General features: G+C 48.8%; 1 protein-coding gene across 3 annotated transcripts in view; it reads right to left on the bottom strand.

The window, feature by feature from the left end:
• TCF20 (transcription factor 20) overlaps positions 1–17,125 on the bottom strand; it is a 130,553-nt gene that overhangs the window by 72,585 nt on the left and 40,843 nt on the right. The window contains exon 1 of one of the 3 annotated variants that reach the window (XM_064702288.1): positions 3,443–3,646. The exons of the other annotated variants lie outside the window; for them this stretch is intronic. The gene's annotated coding sequence lies outside the window, so the exon portion shown is untranslated. Of the gene's footprint in view, positions 1–3,442; positions 3,647–17,125 lie in introns of those variants that run through there. 3 annotated transcript variants of the gene reach the window in all.

Genomic DNA, 17,125 nt, shown 5'->3' with positions numbered 1-17,125 from the left:
CATGTCCACCTACCAACTAATGAGTCTCCACTGGTTTTAGCAAGTTTAGGAAATAGCCCAACTTCCGAACAAGCTATCCCAGCACTGACACTTTCAACGAAAAGCAGCAGCATTAGGCTGGGGGGGGGGGGGGCTGCAGTACTCAAGGTCATCCGCTGGCAGCCCAGGCTGAACCCAGGTTTAATGCTGACACACTGGTTACACTGGTGGAGAGAAATCATTTCACCACGGAGAAATTTCACATACCCTGGGGTACCCGCCCCCGGCTCAAGGATCCCCTCATCAGGGCCAAGCCTCTTCACAGCAGGGAGCATAATGTGAGAGAAGAAATGACTACTCCAAAAGTAACAACTCTTGCACTGTGATTCATTCCACAGGCTAAAGATCAAGGTGTCGGCTTACTCCTAGTATTGATGAAAAAGGGCAGTCAGCCTATTTATAATCAGCTAGCATTATCTCTTCTCGAGAAACAGTACGTCAGCAGCTAGCCTCAGGTGATAACTAGGGGGTTTCCTTAACAGTCCTTTTCACTGGGACACAAGTTTAAAAAAAAGAACACGGAGAAAAGAAAGACAAAAAGCAGTTGTGGTTACAAGAAAGGGAATATCTTAACAGAAACGGGGACGGGGGGGGGGGAACTAATTAACGCTTTCAAGCTCGTGCCCCTTCACCACTGCCTGGAAATTCTTTTCTGATACACACATTGCCTGCCTAGGGCTTTTTGAGAGAACCTTGCACATCCTCACTGATTACTTCCCCTACTCAGGGAGACAGACTGTCCTTTACCCTAAATGCTTTTATCCTCTTGATGAGGTCTCTTACCCAGCTGGATCCCGCTTCCTTCTCCCACTGCAATCTCTGAGCCTGAGAGAAGACACCTGGCGACCTTCCACTTTGCTTAGGAAAGAGATTTAATCCTTTCATGTCCTAGCATGGGGCTGAAGTGATGCACATCTACCCCTGACCTGAACACCTACAGTTACAGTCCTGGGTGACGGATGTCCCCAGCTGAACAGAAATCAAAGGAAAGGGCTCTCCACTGTTTGCTGCTCTTTTAAAAGCAGGTGTAGATAAAGAACTGAGGAAAGCCCCATAGGCCATAATCTTGCCGTACCCAGACAAAATAATGAGGCTTAAAATCTCTTCTGTACCTAATCTTAGCTAAATCACATCCCCAATGTCCTCTGCCCTCAGTTTTGCAGGGCGTATTTCAGTCGTGGCCCCCCACCTCCCAGACTCATGCACTGTCCAGTCCCACTTGGTCACCCCCACTTCTGCTCTCCCTAGGGACAGAGGTCCAAAGGAGGATGCCTCAATGGTTCTTTTGACTTAATTCTCCAAGTGGCCTATGGAAGGATTCTAGGTTTCATTTCCCAGGCAAGCTAGGTAGTGACTCAGACAAGCCAACAGACAGTACTCTGCACAGACAATGATTTTTATCTTCAAAGTGCTTTACAAACTTATAGATCCTTACTTCCCCTCTGAGAGAAAAAAAGAAGGGGAAAAAAATCCCTAAACATCACCATTGGGATGGAACAGTGATGCAAAAATGCCTAAAAGTTCTTTCATGTTGGAGCAGAGGCAGAGGAGAGGAGTCCTGTGGTGCAGCAGCACTTGGGGTTTGAGGTTGGTTGTGGCTTTTACACCAAAGACCTGGATTCGAATCCCGTTTCACATCACTCCAGTAGGACAGAGACTCTTAAGCTGTGGCCAACAGGTCCCTTCCCCAAGGGCAGTGGAGCTGGGGCACTGAGAAGCAGGTGGCAGCACATGGGTGTCTTCCAAGAATCCACTTGCCTGTTCAGACTGCAAAAGTGCTGCACAATTAATTATACATCTGTGCTACAAAAGATCAGCTCTATAACTGCAGGGGGTGCTATTCATCAGCCTTGAAACATATTGGCAGAGGACAGCCAGGGTCCAGTAGTTGAAATAAAGAAATAAATAACTACAAAAGCAGGAGGTGCTCTGGGTCTTTAGGAGTGAAGTGCAGCAGCAGGACCCCGGTGACCCGGGGGCGCAGAGAAGCCTGGCCCTGCAGACAGTCGGGACGCGGTGCTTTTCACAGGAGCTTCAGGAATCAGAGCAGCAGAGAAGCCACCGGTCATCGGGGTGATGGGGGTGAGGTGCGTAGGCAGAGCGGTGGCAGCAAGGAGCCTGCCTGACACCTGCCCTTTTCGTTTCTCAGCCCTCCCCTTTCATGGAGGCAACAAAACATCACATTCCCAGTAGTGGGAATCCAGTCCGAAGTGGCTTCACCAAAGGGCAAATTCAGAAGGACCCCCTTCCACTCATCCCTTTCTTTTGAAGCCCTCCTTTCCTGGAGCAGGCATTTAGCAAGTACAAATACACCACAACATTAGGCATCCTTCCACTGTCACTCTCCACTATCCTTCCTCCTCCAGACACGCACACTAACACAAAATGACGGCTTCCTCAACAGACTGAATGAGCAAAGCCCTCGCGCTGATCCTTAATTGTCTGTGCTTTACTCTCTTGCTCCAGTCATATTATATCACAAAACTCAAAGCAGCCCACCCACTGCCCCCGTCTTTGTCCAAAATCTCAAGTGAACAGTAAATTTGACACAGGGGAAAAAAAAAATTACCAAAGAAGGGAGGGGCGAGCTAACCCCCCCACTTTTCTCCCCCCTCCCCCCCATTTTCCTCCTCCCCTTTTTTAATTTTTATTTTTTAAAAATATTTTTTCGGTTGCTGTTTGCTGGTGCATCCACATTGCTATTGTGCAGCTGTCAGTTGAAAAAACAACAACAATCACCAACCCCCCCCTCAAAAAAAATAAAAATCAAGAAATTAAAGAAGAAATCATATCTTACAGCCCTTGAGAATGTGACCCTGAGGCCTTGCCCTTCTCCCTCCTGATGCACCCACATATCACGGGGGAATGGCAGGCCCCCTCCCCATCCACCCCCGTGCTACTCTGAGCCTGCAGAGCAAGGAAAAAAAACAACCACATCCAAAACCAAAACAAAATAAATTAAAAAAAAATAAAACACCAACGAGAGATACATGGCGAAGAAAACGGGGAGGGGGGGACGACACCTCCCCCTCCACCCCCGGCATATGCATAAACCCCATAACCCATTTATGTCGGTCTCGCAGGAGCCAGACTGCAGCGAGCAGCCAACAGCTGGGGCCTTTGAGAAGGGACAAGGCGAGCGGCCGGCCGTGCCCAGGGAGCCGCGCCGGGCTCCGGCTGCCCCCCGCCCTCCCCGCCGCCCCCAGCCCCCCCCCCGGCGCGGGCAGCCCGGGCGGGCACGGCGGCGTCGCGGGGGCGGGTGACACGCGCAGGGCGCCGCAGACACACGGCCGCCACCGCCGCCGCCGCCGCGCGTGGTCGGCGAGAGCTGGCCTCTGCAGGGCAATTTTCCACTCTCAACTTTCAGGGAGAGGGAGAGAGAGATAAAGCCCATTTACTGTACCTTTCTGGCATCTTTCTCAGCTTTCCCTGCTGCTTCTCCCCACCCCCTTCCGATTTATCTCAGCTACTGGTTTTATAAACCGAGAGGGTGGAGGGGGGGAGGGAAGAGGAGAGGAGGGGGCTTTTTTTCTCTTCTCTCAGCCTCGTCTGCACCTTCTGCTTGAGCCCGCCGGTGAAGTCACAAGACCGAGTCTCTGACATCACACAGAGCCCACAAACGCCGGATTGTGACTTCACTGCAGGGTAGAACAGGGAGGAATAGGAGAGGGGAGGGGAAAAGGCTCTTATTCAAACACATATCTGCAGTAGTAACAAAGGGAACTCAGGAAATGGCTGGCCAAGAAAATGGCTTTTTTTTTTTTTTATAAATCATACTCCCTTTTTTGTTGTGGCTTTGGGTGTTTGTTATTTGTGTTTTTTTTTTTTTTGTGGTTTTTCTTCACAAATAAACTTTGTGACCACAGTGGAAATACCTTTTAAAAGTGGCCTGGGCAGGACAGACAGGCAGCGCCAGCCCAGGCGCCATCCTCCAGCGCAGCACAAGCACCAGCAGCCCTTCTGGGACAGAACCACCTGCCGTGGCCCCTCTGGACCTGCCGGGAGCGGAGCAGGATGAGGTGCTGGGGGCAAGATCGAGGGGTGCCAGTGGCCACGGGAGAGGCTCAGGGGGGCAGGGCACAGGGGGATTGCAGGGGACGGGTGGAAGCAGGCGGATGCTGTGGGTTGCGCCCGAGGCACACAGGGAAGGCAGCGCTGAGAGCCACCGGGCAAGCAGGGCCACCAGAGTGAACACAACTCCGTGCCAGAGCTCTGGGAGCTGAGGGCCGGCAGAGGTGAGGCTCTCCAGTGGGCACTTGGGGATTTTCCCCCACCCGAGGATCTGAAATCACCACTGAACTACAATCTGAGTAAAAGCGGTCAGCGTAAAGGTAACAGAGTTGTAGGTAAGACCCAAGCAAGGCAATAGGGAAAAGAGGGGAGTTTTTGATTCCCTAGTGTATTTTTAGGTTTTAGGTGCCCTGGGGAGGGGAAGACAGACTGGGGTAGATGAAAGAAAGGCCAGGAGACTTTGATGTACTCCCAATACAATGCAATGCTCGGATGTTGCTCTGGGAGCAAAAGCTGATGATATAAGACTTCTGTAGTCATTTCTGAAATGAAGCCTAGAAGAAAAAAAAGGCTTATTAAGTAGCTACTGGCTTAATATGACCTGGAAAGTTGTAAGATTTGGGGCTTTTTTTTTTTTGTTTATTCAGCTGGTGTAATTTTTTTAACATCAATTTCTGAAAATTTAACACCACCTCAAACATGTCAGTAAATAAACCCAAAAAAATAAAACTCTGTTATTTGTGTTTAAAATGGATTTTTTTTCACCTTTTGAAGCAAGGCAGCTCAAACACACTGTGCTAATCATGCCTGAAGGCCAGGAATTCAGAGGAATAAGTCAAGGGCACAGCCACAGTCAAGTGAAATTAAAAATAAATCTTAAAAAATTAAACTGTGCTAATTGCAGACGTTATATTTATGAAGTTATTGGAACTGCAGAGCCAAAAGGAAGACAGCTTGTGATCCTCACAGTATGTCCACTCCTCTCTCCAACCTCCATCCCTGCCCTCATCAAGACCTACAAAGCAATTCCCATCGCTGTGTCGACCTGGAATGGAGGAGAAAACAGCACTACCATCACAGCCTGCCCTTTCTGCAACCTGCCAGTGAGGCAGGAGGGAAATCTGGATGTGGAGCGAGCGAGAAGAGAGGAGGAAGCAATCCAGATCCCTGCCATGAACCAGCTGGCAAGTACATTCCCAACTTGCTGCTGGTGGACAGTGGGAGCACCCCATGAGTGCCTGTGGTGCCCCAGAGGGCTGGCACCAGCACTGGAAACCCAAGATACTTGTTGGAAACATTTGTACCCCAGCAGCTCTGTGTGCTTCCAGCATAAAATCCAGGCATCCAGTAGGTGGGTCTTCCAGGTTGGAGCTGCTCCATGGCCAAAGCCTCTGTTCCCACATCAACTCTGAATCCCAGTGCCTTAGGGCATCATCCTAGCCCTGGCAGAGCCACAGTGTTAGGGAAGATTTCCCCTGTTGTTTTACAGTGTCTCCATGCCAGTACAGCAATAAACCAGGCTGCAATGGATGGAATAAACTCTCCTGCCTCTGCTCATGAGAAGAAGGGAAAAGGTATGAATTGCAAGCAGGGAGGTCCCCATCCAATCTCGTATCTTTCAGCATGTCTTGCTCCTTGTTTGGCCACAACTTTACTACCATTTTTATATCGACTCCTTTCATTTTTTTATCTATTTTTTTCTACCCTGCTGACTGCATGAGAGGAAACCTCCATGTTTATCCCACTCCTCCTCTCTGGGGGAATCTCTCTCAACCTGCCCATGACAGGGAGGCAACATGGCTGCCAGCATGCCAGGATGCAAGGTGAGGAGGTGAATGGGGGAGAAAGGGAGGCACAGGCATTTGCTGGGAAGAGGAAAAAAGAAGGGGGAAAGAGCAAGGAATCTAACACATACACACCGACTAGCATGGGCTTGCTCCAGCTTGGCCCACGATGCAATTACCTGACTTGGAGGCTGGCCAAGCCTCCCAGGTTAAGTCCCTCTGCACTTGTGCAAAATGCTGTCAGAGCTGCCGGGACTGTGAATACTCAGGGCTCCGGCAGCATGCCTCATCCAAAAAGGAAAAAGAGAAAAAAAAAAAGAACAGAGCCAGGGCAGGGACTGAATGGGCTTATTTTCACACAACTGCAATTGTTTTGTTGATGCGGAAAGGTAATTAAAAAAAGTTCTGATTTCAAACGTGCCACAGAATTCCCAGAGCCCGGAGGCTGCTGCTTAGAGGCAGATTAATCACACTGAATTCTCCATCTAGATATTGCATGCACTCCAAACTCCCACCGCTAATAGCTCTAATATTCTCCTCAGCGTGTGCATGCTGCTGGTGTTATGTTCCAGGAATATTAATTCCCCAACTCGAGCTCCTTTTGCTTGCGCATGTACCCTAAAGGCTTGCTGCCGGGCACCGGGAGATTATGGAAAAGAGAAAACAGGGCTAGAGGAGAACCAGGGTGCAAAGGTACTGGCTGCAACTCCTCAAGGAAAGTCATTAATGTTCTTTGGATAAGCAAGCCGTCCAAATAAAATCTACCTGAAGGCCAAGTTCTTTAAACAAAGACAGCCAACTACACACGCACAAGATGGTTGAAATTAAAATGAGCTCCCAGTGCTGGCTTTGTGTTACCAGTTCCCACTACCCTGAGACTTGCTCAGAATCTCAGTCCTGTTAACTGTGAGCTCTGAACTAGCGGTTTCTTCTGCTGGTGTCTTCCCCCAGCCCCCCTTACCCCTGAGCAAGGCTTCATGCATCTAAAACTCTTGCTGCCACACACCAGTAAGAGTGAAAATATAGCAGGTTGTAGCACTTTACACAGCATGTCCCTTCTAACCCTAGCAAAACTGACAGGCCAGGGGATTCATGGTCCAGCTCAAGGCATCCCCAAGATCCTCATTCCACACAGAAAACAGGAAAGGGGAAGGGGAAGACAGGAGAGAAACATATAATTTTGCTTTGCATTCAACTAACTGCCATCCCTGATAAGCAAATCAGTGTGTGTGATCTATATATATGGCCAAAAGGCCAGCTGCTAAGCTTTAAAACCAATGCACGCTTCAGAAGTACATTTAAGATGCCTATGATGTAATTTTCAAAGCTGCTAAATGCCCAGTGCTTCCAGTGCTGTTCAGCAAAGACTGCAGGTAGTCGCCAGATTCAAACAGTTCCCTAAAACTGGCCATACCAGGACTCTGGAAATTACCACGCAGAAGAGACCTCAAAAATGGATGGTGCTGGCCATGCTTCCATTTAGTAGGAATACTTGCTTGACAAGAAGCTGTCGTGGGCATGATTTTCTTTGTCAAGCAGTCAAAATATGTATGTCCATGTAATGTAAATCAGTGTACTTATGTCAGTACTGGAAAATCAAAAGGGGTTTTGCCCCTTTTGTTGCCGGTGTTTTTGATAAGTGAACCAGTACAATATCTGAGTCACAGGTTAAACTAGATGTTCACACCAGCCCATCAGCTGTTCTCACAGCTGAGAACCCAGTCTCTGGACTAAAATCTGTAACACCACAGGTGCACAGGCAGTGGCCTTCTCCACAATCATGGCAGGTCAAAAAGAAAAGTCATATCTTTATGGCTAAATATTTTACAGGGGGCTGTTGTTGCTAGGAGAGAAAAGGATAGCAATGTTTTTGAAGCTCCTTCTTCTTGCTATCTGTACCATGCAGGTCTACAGTCATATGTGTGCCTTGAACTCTCAGCCAATTCCTTAAACTTGGCTTCTGCTGCAGGGAGAGAAAGGACAGGACTCCAACAGAGGCACTGGCTGTGTAAGGCCCTTGGGGCTTAACTCTGCTGTAGTGGGCAGGGAGAGGCATGGGCTTCCTCCACTGTGATAAACCAAGGCACTGGCATCACTCTCTGTAGCTTAGGTGCAAATCTGTGATCTTCTTTCTGTGCACAAAGAATGAAGCTGATAGTGAAGCTGACATCTAAATCCTCAATATTGCACACCTGAGATAACCCCAGGTGGTTTTGTTTTTCAAACTCAAATATACAAGAAGGGAGAAAGACAGAAGGATTTCAACCCTTGTCAAACCCTGTCGCCAGCTCCCTGAGTTACAGATCTGTGAACTCTTACATGGGATGAGGGCTCTTTGCTTTTATCTCCCTGTGCAGTGTGTGTCCTCAGCCCTTTGCAAATAGATGTTTTACCCTCTGAAAGGAATAGAGGGGGGAAAGAGAGCATGAGCACAGGGGGGAGAGAGAGCGAGAGAGAGCGAGCATGAGCAAGAATGCTGTCTGCAGATGTCAATCAGGACTTCAGTCTAGGTCTAACCTGCCAGTCCTGCAAAAGGAGGATACATGAATTTTCTAGTTGGATAGTCAGTGTCATCAAACAAGAAAATTGTGAGGTTTAGATTGTAATGCAGTCTCACATTCAGTAAAAAGGCCTTATACATGGAGATAATGTGGGACTGAGGAGCCTATTCCTAGCACCTTAAAAATTAAAATTTCACTACTACAAATAACCCAAATGAAATGGTCAAAAATAGTACAGCATTTCAGACCATTCTTGTACAGCATGGTAGTATTTGGCATGGGGAAAGTGATTGTAGGTAGAATACTGTCACGTTTGGGGAAAGCTTTCTCTGCATTTAAAAAAATTATATGAAGGAAAATATTCTTGGTAATGAAGTCTAATGATTACATGTATATGGAGTGTCATCTCTATCTTGGCGTTTAACAGAAATCAACTCCCCCATGCCAACACCCTCCCCTCCAGCCACCCACCCTGATATTCTTCTTCACCACTTCCCACCCATTAACCCAGTACCTGCAGTGCAGTGTTCAAGTGGGACTGGCGGAGCTGCTGCCGCTGTCATCTCCTCGGAGCTGGCAGTCACCTGCCAATCTCGCCCCCACTTCCTCCTCCCTCCTGCTCCCCCCCACCCCTCGTCAGTGCAGCTCTCCCTGGGGATAGATCTCTCTCCCCCCCTCCAGCAGCCTCACAAATAACTACTGTTAACTCAGTAATATCCCCCTCCACGGATTTTTAATTACCAGCCGTCCACAGGGCACATACAGGGAGCAACGGGCCGCAGAGGCGGGCTAGCAACAGGGCGTCCGGGAGTTTGGGCTGATGTGGGCTTCAGCCCCGAGACGGCTCCGTGTGCTCCGGCCCACGGCAGCCTGCAAACCCCCGCCAGCAGGGACACTGCCGCCCTGGGCACGGGCACACCTTATGCCACTGTGCTTGGGGACAGGAGCACTCGGTCCTGCAAGCGCCGGGCTGGAAAGCTGCCCCTGCAGGACAAGGGAATGCTCTGCCACACCAGCTCAGGAAGCATCGTCCAGGACAGCATTTGTTTACACGGTATTTTAAACGGGAACCAGAAAAAGGGGGGGAGGGGAGAAAAGGAAAAAAAAAATCAGGTTCATTTCTGTTTGTGTATCTTCACCAAATACATCTCTCTTTTCACATATGAAAAGGCCTTTTTCTTCCCTTTGCAAGACAATAGTCTTATTTCACCTTTTTTTGTGTGAAAATTCATCGGTCTGTGGCCTGAGGCTTTTTCTTAGCCTTTTATTAAATGGACACGGCTTACTGAACTTTCAGACAACCTCTCCATCTAGTATTTGTTTGTTCACACCCATTTACACTCTCTTGATTTTTAACAGGTCTGAATAAGGCTTATTTTTTTAAACACTCGGTTAATGAAGTTTTATCTGAATAGTCATAAGCCTATTAGTGCTCAAGTTGTGCATCGAATTCCCCCTCCCCCCTAGAGGTTAAACAAGACCAGAAATCCTTTTGTATTTGAAATAACACGCTGGGAAGAAAAGAAGCAAAGAAGGATAAAAAGCCCAAGCCCCCCATTAGATCCCTTTTAAATCAAAAAGAGACACTAGAAAAGGGGCATAACGCAAGGCACTTTCCCCATTCCCCCCTCTTCATTCTTCTCCTCCCTCCTTTGTAGGTCACCTTTACTATGAAGACATTGATGCTTCAAGTCTTCATTTGCTTAAATAAAGGAGTAAGTTCAACACCCCGATCAGATAACCACTGTACCCCTGGCAGGCAATGAACGGGAAGGGACATCCAGGGAGGGAGGCACCCTGCCTAAGGCAAGCACTGGGTGCTCAACACACGAGTGGGACTGGGGGGTCTTCCCTGGGAAACAGCAGGCGCTTTTGGAGGAGGACAAGTTTGACAGCATGGCACTGAAAATGCTGGGCTCGAGTGGAAGGGGAGGAGACAGACATGCTGTACTGAGGGATGGCCCTGATGCTGGCCTCTGTACCCTGGGAAGGGCTGAGGGCAGCAGCTGAGGGGAAGAGCATGGCAGTCATGGCCTAGGAGTCCTTTGGCAGCTGCCCCTCCATCCCAGGCAGAGCATCCTGGCAGACGAGAGAGCCCCCGCTCCCCTGAAATAAACAGCAGCCTTCCCAATGCTTCATTAAACTAACACAGCTTCCCGCCATTGCCCCGGCAACCGACACAGGCCTCCTGTTTGCCAGCTGGGGGAATTAAAGGCAGCCTGGCAGCCAGCCCCTGGCTCCTCCAAAAGCTCCCCTTACACGGTCAGAAAGCATCCCCTGGCAGGGGAGGGGACCAGGTGGCTCCCAAGGTGCCAGCTGAGATGGGGAGTCCTGCCCACCCCCTCTTGCAAGCTACAGTCCCCAAGGAGCCAAGGACCCTGCCACTGCCACCAGCACTGCTGCTGCAAGGCAGCACGAAGCTGGAGGGCTCACCAAAATGGTCCCCAAACTGGAAAAGGACTGAATAACCCCTGCATGGTCCAATAGCACAAAGGTGGACGCTGCTCCCCTCCACAGCATCACCTCTATCCAAATGTGATCAGTAGTTCACTTTAATTAGCAACACACCCCTCTTGCTGCCCATCCACCAGCTGAGTGAACAAAATACATCCTCTTGTCCCTGGTTTGCATCCTTTCAACCCTGGTTTTCCTCCTCTCTCTTAAACTACATTTACTGTGGGGTAAGCCTCAGCATGACCCCACTCCCCTCAGCCCCTTGGTGGACACAGAAGGTGCCACAGACCAGCAGCTGCCCCTCCCTTTGCTGCTCACCCTTGGAGAAAGCATTTCAGGAAAAGTTCCACATGGAGCTGTGTTGTATCAGCCTCTGGACACCCTCCTGCTCTTCCACCTGTTCTCAATCCATCCATTCAAAGCAAGTAGATGGGCCCTTCAGCCAAGGCAGAGACACCCCTCCACAGCAGAGGAGCCCTGCCCAGATCCCAGAATCAGACCTGCTGGGCTGGCGTAGGTGCAACATACCAGCTGCTTCCAGCACCTTCTTCCCACCACTGTCCCAGGCCACTGAAACCACAAAAGAAGCTTGGCAAATTGGTGAGGAGAGGGAAACATCTCACTTCAAAACAGCAATGAATGAAGCAGTACTATTCACTTGCTCGGGCATCCACATCTGTTTTGTCCTGTTTTCCATGACTACTGGCTGTGAGCAAAGGTCTCACAGGGAAGAGCATTAAGTATTTATTCCAGCTCTTGGTTTGTTAGCTTCTGATGCCACCAACATGTTTCGATTCTGCTTGAAAAACTACACTGCCTATTTTATTTTTAATCCAGGGATCCCAAAACAACCACACAAAGGTACCTCCAATCTCCCCAACAGTAGCTGCTTTCTGTAGCTCTGCAGCATACATTTCATAAAAAACTTAATTCTATATGGAGAGACCCATTTTCAGTCCCACCTCTGAACAACCTATGCCCTTCTTCTCTCTTATTTTGTGATGATATCTGGCTTTGTGAAATACTACTTAGCTACATTAGGGGGAAAAAAAGGAGGAAAATAAATTAGTACATTCCAGATTCTGGCCACAGCTCTGCATTGCATGAGGAAGAGGCACATGGAAAATGTGGAGCTGTTTATAAGCATTCAATAACACTCTCCAGCGATCTTGCAGGGGCAAACATAAAGGTAGTCCAAACAGCCTTACAAAAATTAGCTCAGCGATCCCACCTCAGTGACAGAATACAGCACTGTAGTTAAAGGTGTCTGAGCAAATCTTGAGCAGAGGGAAACAGGGGTAGGATAATACAATCAAACACCTTCCTTCAGCGCAAAGCTCTCAAAAAGAAGTGTTACAGACTGTGAAAGGGGCGTCTTTAAGGTTAAAGGGACTATAAATTATAGGGAAGAATACTGCCTTATCTTTGATGAGGGATGTAGAGAAAAGGGGACACTTTCCCCTACTTGCAGGGGAAATTAAAAAGGGAAGGTGTGTGTGCAGACCACTGTAGGTAAGCACCATTGGACTGGGGAGCCTGGTAAAAAGTTGTAGGCCTGTCAGTGGTCCTGGTTTGGCCCTGTCTCCTTCTCTGGAAGTTTTTGATATTCTCACCTGGTGTGGGGCTCTGACCTTGCAAAAAATCCCATATACACACATACACAGGGAAAAAAAAGGCAGGTTCCTATTTCTTAATCTTTTCTTTACAGCAATAAAAGTCAGATCCTGGAGATTTAAAACCAAATGCTTTCCCCAAATGGTTTCCCCAAAAGAAAGCCAAATTTTGTTTTTATTTGGTGGGGTTTTTTCCCCTTCAGGTATTGCCAGGGTGTGGAAGGAGAGGTGGCTGACAAGTCCTGAGGCAGAGACCTGCAACAACAATCTGGACTGGTCTATGCCCTGTCCCCACCTCTCCAACTGGGAAGCACTTGCAGCCTGCTGTTGCCAAACCTACTTTTATTTTTTCCATTCTCCTCACTAATTAAACCTTCAGTCAGGTCTGTCTCTCCTCCCACCTGGACTAGTTCAACTCCCTGCTTTCATATTATTTTTCATTCTTCTCCAGACCCAGGAGATTTAAGTTTCTCAAGTCTTAAAGTTCCCGGAGGATGGGGTGGGTAAGGAGCGGTCTCTTGGCTCAGGCGAAACACGGTCCCCCTCTGGCTGCCCTCCTCTGGGACTGGTTTTCCGAGCAGAAGAGATCGCTGTCAGCGAGCCAAAGGCGCGCAGGGCTAGGGGAGGTGCTGGTCTCCGTGTGCACACCGCGTCCTCCTTCCTCACTGCTGCCATACATGATTAATCATCCCTGAGACACGCCTGCTGCTTCCCTCTGGCTCTCCAACAACCACAACAGCGGCGGCAGCAGCAGCTGAGAGCACAGAGACCTCCTCAGGTTCCCGGCCCCAGCCCAGCGAGCGATTCCCAGCGGGGACCTCTGATCCTCGCACTCATCTCTCCCGCACATGCCGGTCCTGCCTCACGGCCTCGCAATCAATCGTTCCCCTCCCCCCATTTTCAAACTCGGCTCATCTCCCACCCCTCCCCCACCCCCCTCCATCTGTGTCTAATTGCATTTCATCTGTAGTCATTCTCTGGAAAACTCACCGGGAAGGTGTCCAGGAGACTAGCACAAGCTCAAACACGCGCTTGACACGGGGAGCCGGGGAGCAGCCCGCCGCTCTGCTGGGCTGGAGCCGGGGCCCGGGGGAGCTGGTCCTCCCAGCAGCCCAGCCCTCTCCTCCCTGCTCCCAGCCCCGGCAGGGGATGCGCTGCCTGCCAGCGGGCGGGGGGCTGGCAGCTGGAGAGAGGCGGCAGGCAGCCAGGAAGGGCCGGTGAGAGCCGCTGGGGCAGAGGTGAGGCTGCTCAGATGCCAGCTCCTGCTCCACCGCGGGAAGCTTTTGCTCCCCTCCTTCCTCCGCCGAGCACCGTCGGCCTCCCCGAGGGCTCTGCCAAGGCCAGCGTGGGGCAAAGGCTGGGGAGAGGCAAGGTCCCACCCGTACGACCTGCCCCCAGCGTGATCCGGAGGCTCCCCTGGCTTCTGGCTCTGCAGAACGATGTCCCCATCCCCACACAGGCACTCTCCACTTCCATCACCGCTGTTCCTGCCTTGACCGGGGCACACTTAAGCCTGACACGTCCCAGCTGTGTCTGGTATGGCACGTGCATCCCTGCTGGTCCCACAGTTCCACAGTCCCACCCCATCACCTCGCTGCTGCTCTGATCCTGCACGGCCTCCTGTAAAATCCAAACATTTCCCGAGGGCTTGTTCACCCTGGGAAGGGAGCGATAAGCTGGGCTCCGAGCAGACGGCACACTGGGCACTGCACACCAACTCACGCTGTAGCCACTCTTACTCAACGCTGCCGGAGGAAGAAGCAGCTCAGCTCTTAACTGCATATGAAAAATGCCCACACAGAAGAGGCAAGAACAGCGGGGGACCCATAAACTCACACCCCAGCGTACTGCATGCCAACTTCCTTGCGTAAGTGCCCAGTGGTTTCACACTGAAAGCAAGGTTTCCTCCTGGAGAGGCAGACTCTGAATGTGGGCTATTTTAAGGTTTCAGGCCTTGGGGAGAAGATCTGCAGCTCAAGGGCTGGGCACAAATCACAAGTTCATTTCACATAGGCTGAAGCCACCTGACTTCACACATCACTGTTGGATAACGTGGAGCTGTGGACTGATGCGTGGCTACCCAAAAGCCCAGCTTGGTTCTCAACAAAGGGAAGCCACCTTTTCTACAAAGAGTCAGTCTTCCAACTGTGGGAGGATAGGGAATAAAATACTAACCTATATAACACCACCTTCAGCTTTGTCCATTTGCTGCCAAAACTCTGAATACAAAAATTCACAGCTCAGATGAGGGTGACATATTTATTTCAGTAGGTCGGTGACATAGACACAGACAAAACTTTTCCCGTTTCTTTTTGCCATCAGCTCTACAAGCAGATCTACTTCTATCCAGACTATCCAGAGAACAGCGATTACATCCAGGTAAATCCCAGGCTTTTCCTTTCACTTGCCACCCATTGACAATGGTTACCCACCAGAATCAGTTCAAGAGCTACCAACACAGAAATAACAACTGAATTACCACAATTAACAAGTTACCATTTGCCAGCTGAGTCACAGTAACACTGACTCAAGCAACCTCCTGATAGTCTAGGCAAACGTTTTAGTACTTACTGCAATGAAGAAAGATCACAGAGTCAAACTACTATAGCCCAGGTGATAATTTATAATCTTAATGAGGTAAATTAACTTGCTGGCCATCGTCTGTTCATATGTTTTGCTCTGCCATTATCACACGGTGTCAAATCTTGATTCCACCAAATGCCACAAGCCATGCATTCCTGCAGTACAATTGCAATGCAGTTTGCAGTGAAGATGCAAAAACCCCCTACATTTCTGTCCTTCTAAACCCCTTCTCAAGACAATTATCCTAATGAAAAATGAAGCTGTTCATCTCCACAGGCCAATTCAACACAAAAATATGTAAATATATCTTTAAATAAGCACAAAAATCATCCTGCCTTTTTCCTCATTCTTCCTGAGTAGTGGACACTGAACCAAGAATCTGAGAAGCCTGGGTTTAGTTCCCAGTTTTAATGCAGACTTTCTGCACCATCTCAAACCACACAACACAGTTCTTTATTAAGCTATAAAATGGGGACGCTACTACTTTTGACACAAAGCAAGGTGAAATACATGCACCAGTGCTTGTAAAAAGCTCTATACAAAGGAGAAGAGTTGCATAAATAACTAAATATAAATATACACATCAGATTTACCTCTGCCCCAGAACTCTAACTCTGTAAGGTAGTCTACAGAAAAGGGTATTTCCCATGCTGATGCTTTCCCATCTAAAGCAAATGAATATCTGTGAGAGAACAGACAGCACTCCATCTGCAGATGAATTTTACCTGCTTTCAATGCCAGTTCAGAGTCAGAACATGCTGGGAGTAAACAAAATCCATTACAAGACAAGAATTAATGATAAATGAGATCAACACATGGACTGAGGACCATTGAACAGGTTCTGCCATACCCAGCAAGATGACAGAAGCTACCATCACCCTTACAAATTTTTGCAGAGGTCAGTTGGGCAAGACAGAAACTTACCTGTTCTCCCACTGTGAGTGGCACTCTGCTCCGTGTCAACACACATCCTCCACACTGCAGAGGAAGTTTTTACTGGCATTATCTGAACTGTATAGTTACAGTGCAATGACTGTCAACCCTGTGTCATCAGCACACAGTCCTCCTTATCAGAAAAGGGATGCACAATAGGGAAAGAGAATTACGTACACACAAGCAGTGTTTCTCTGATGCTCAGCATAAAAAATCTAATCAAAATTGTACCAGAATGGTGATGTGAAAAGCACCCTGCCAAGTCAGTAATAAATATAAAATTCATATCTTGCATTTCCACAATGTATCACCTCTCATTCCGCAGTACTTTACACATTGTTGGGACCCAGATGAATCCCCAAATCAGAACAGATTTGTATTGGAATCTAACATTTCTGTTGGCTTCACATTCATTCAAATTACAGCCCTAAGCAAGAGTAGGATAACAGGCACTTAAAATGGCCCCTTGAATGCGGCAGCAGCCATTTTAAATGAGGCCCAACTCCTTCCAGCCACCAGACTGATTCCCTGAAGATCATCTCCCACCCACCCCTCACTCCTGAGCCCTGCATGAGGTTCTGTTTCCCCTTCCATCCGCTCTGTGGCAGAGGAAAGACAAAGTGGTCACTTTAGGGTGCATTAACAGCAGTTTCTCCCCAGTAGGCCCAATTGAGGATATCCTAAATCCAAACACAAACAATCTAATTTTGGAGACTGCAGCCACCAAAACCTGAGCAAGCCTCAGGTTTAAAGACAATAAACCCCCATCTTCTTGGCTTTCACCCTTCCCAAGCAATACCACTGCACGGGTATTACACACAGCATCTGCAGAGATCAACAACTCTGGAAGAGTTGAGCAATCAGCAATAGTAACAGCTTTTCCTTTTTCTGAAGACCTTGTGAACTAGGAGAAAAGTAGAGATGGCAAAGAGTGAAAAGTCATAGCCTACCTCCCTGTGGCTCATTATCTTAACACCCATCACTAAATCCTTCCTGACAGATGCATTTGCTAACTACTCTGATGGGAACACTGAGCAGTGCCATTCTTTCTTGTCCTGTCAATATGGCTACATGACAAAAGTGCGCTGATTTTTGTCCCAAGGTTTCACTTCCTGAAAGACACATGCATAAAAGACAGAAGGTGTTAGAAACCGTGAGGAGCACTACAAGTGTTAATAGTAACAGGTACCTTAAGACATAAATGCTA

The sequence above is a fragment of the Zonotrichia leucophrys genome, chromosome 1A (assembly GCF_028769735.1).
Source record: "Zonotrichia leucophrys gambelii isolate GWCS_2022_RI chromosome 1A, RI_Zleu_2.0, whole genome shotgun sequence".
Taxonomy (NCBI): domain Eukaryota; kingdom Metazoa; phylum Chordata; class Aves; order Passeriformes; family Passerellidae; genus Zonotrichia; species Zonotrichia leucophrys.
This window is presented reverse-complemented; position numbering and strand designations above follow the sequence as displayed.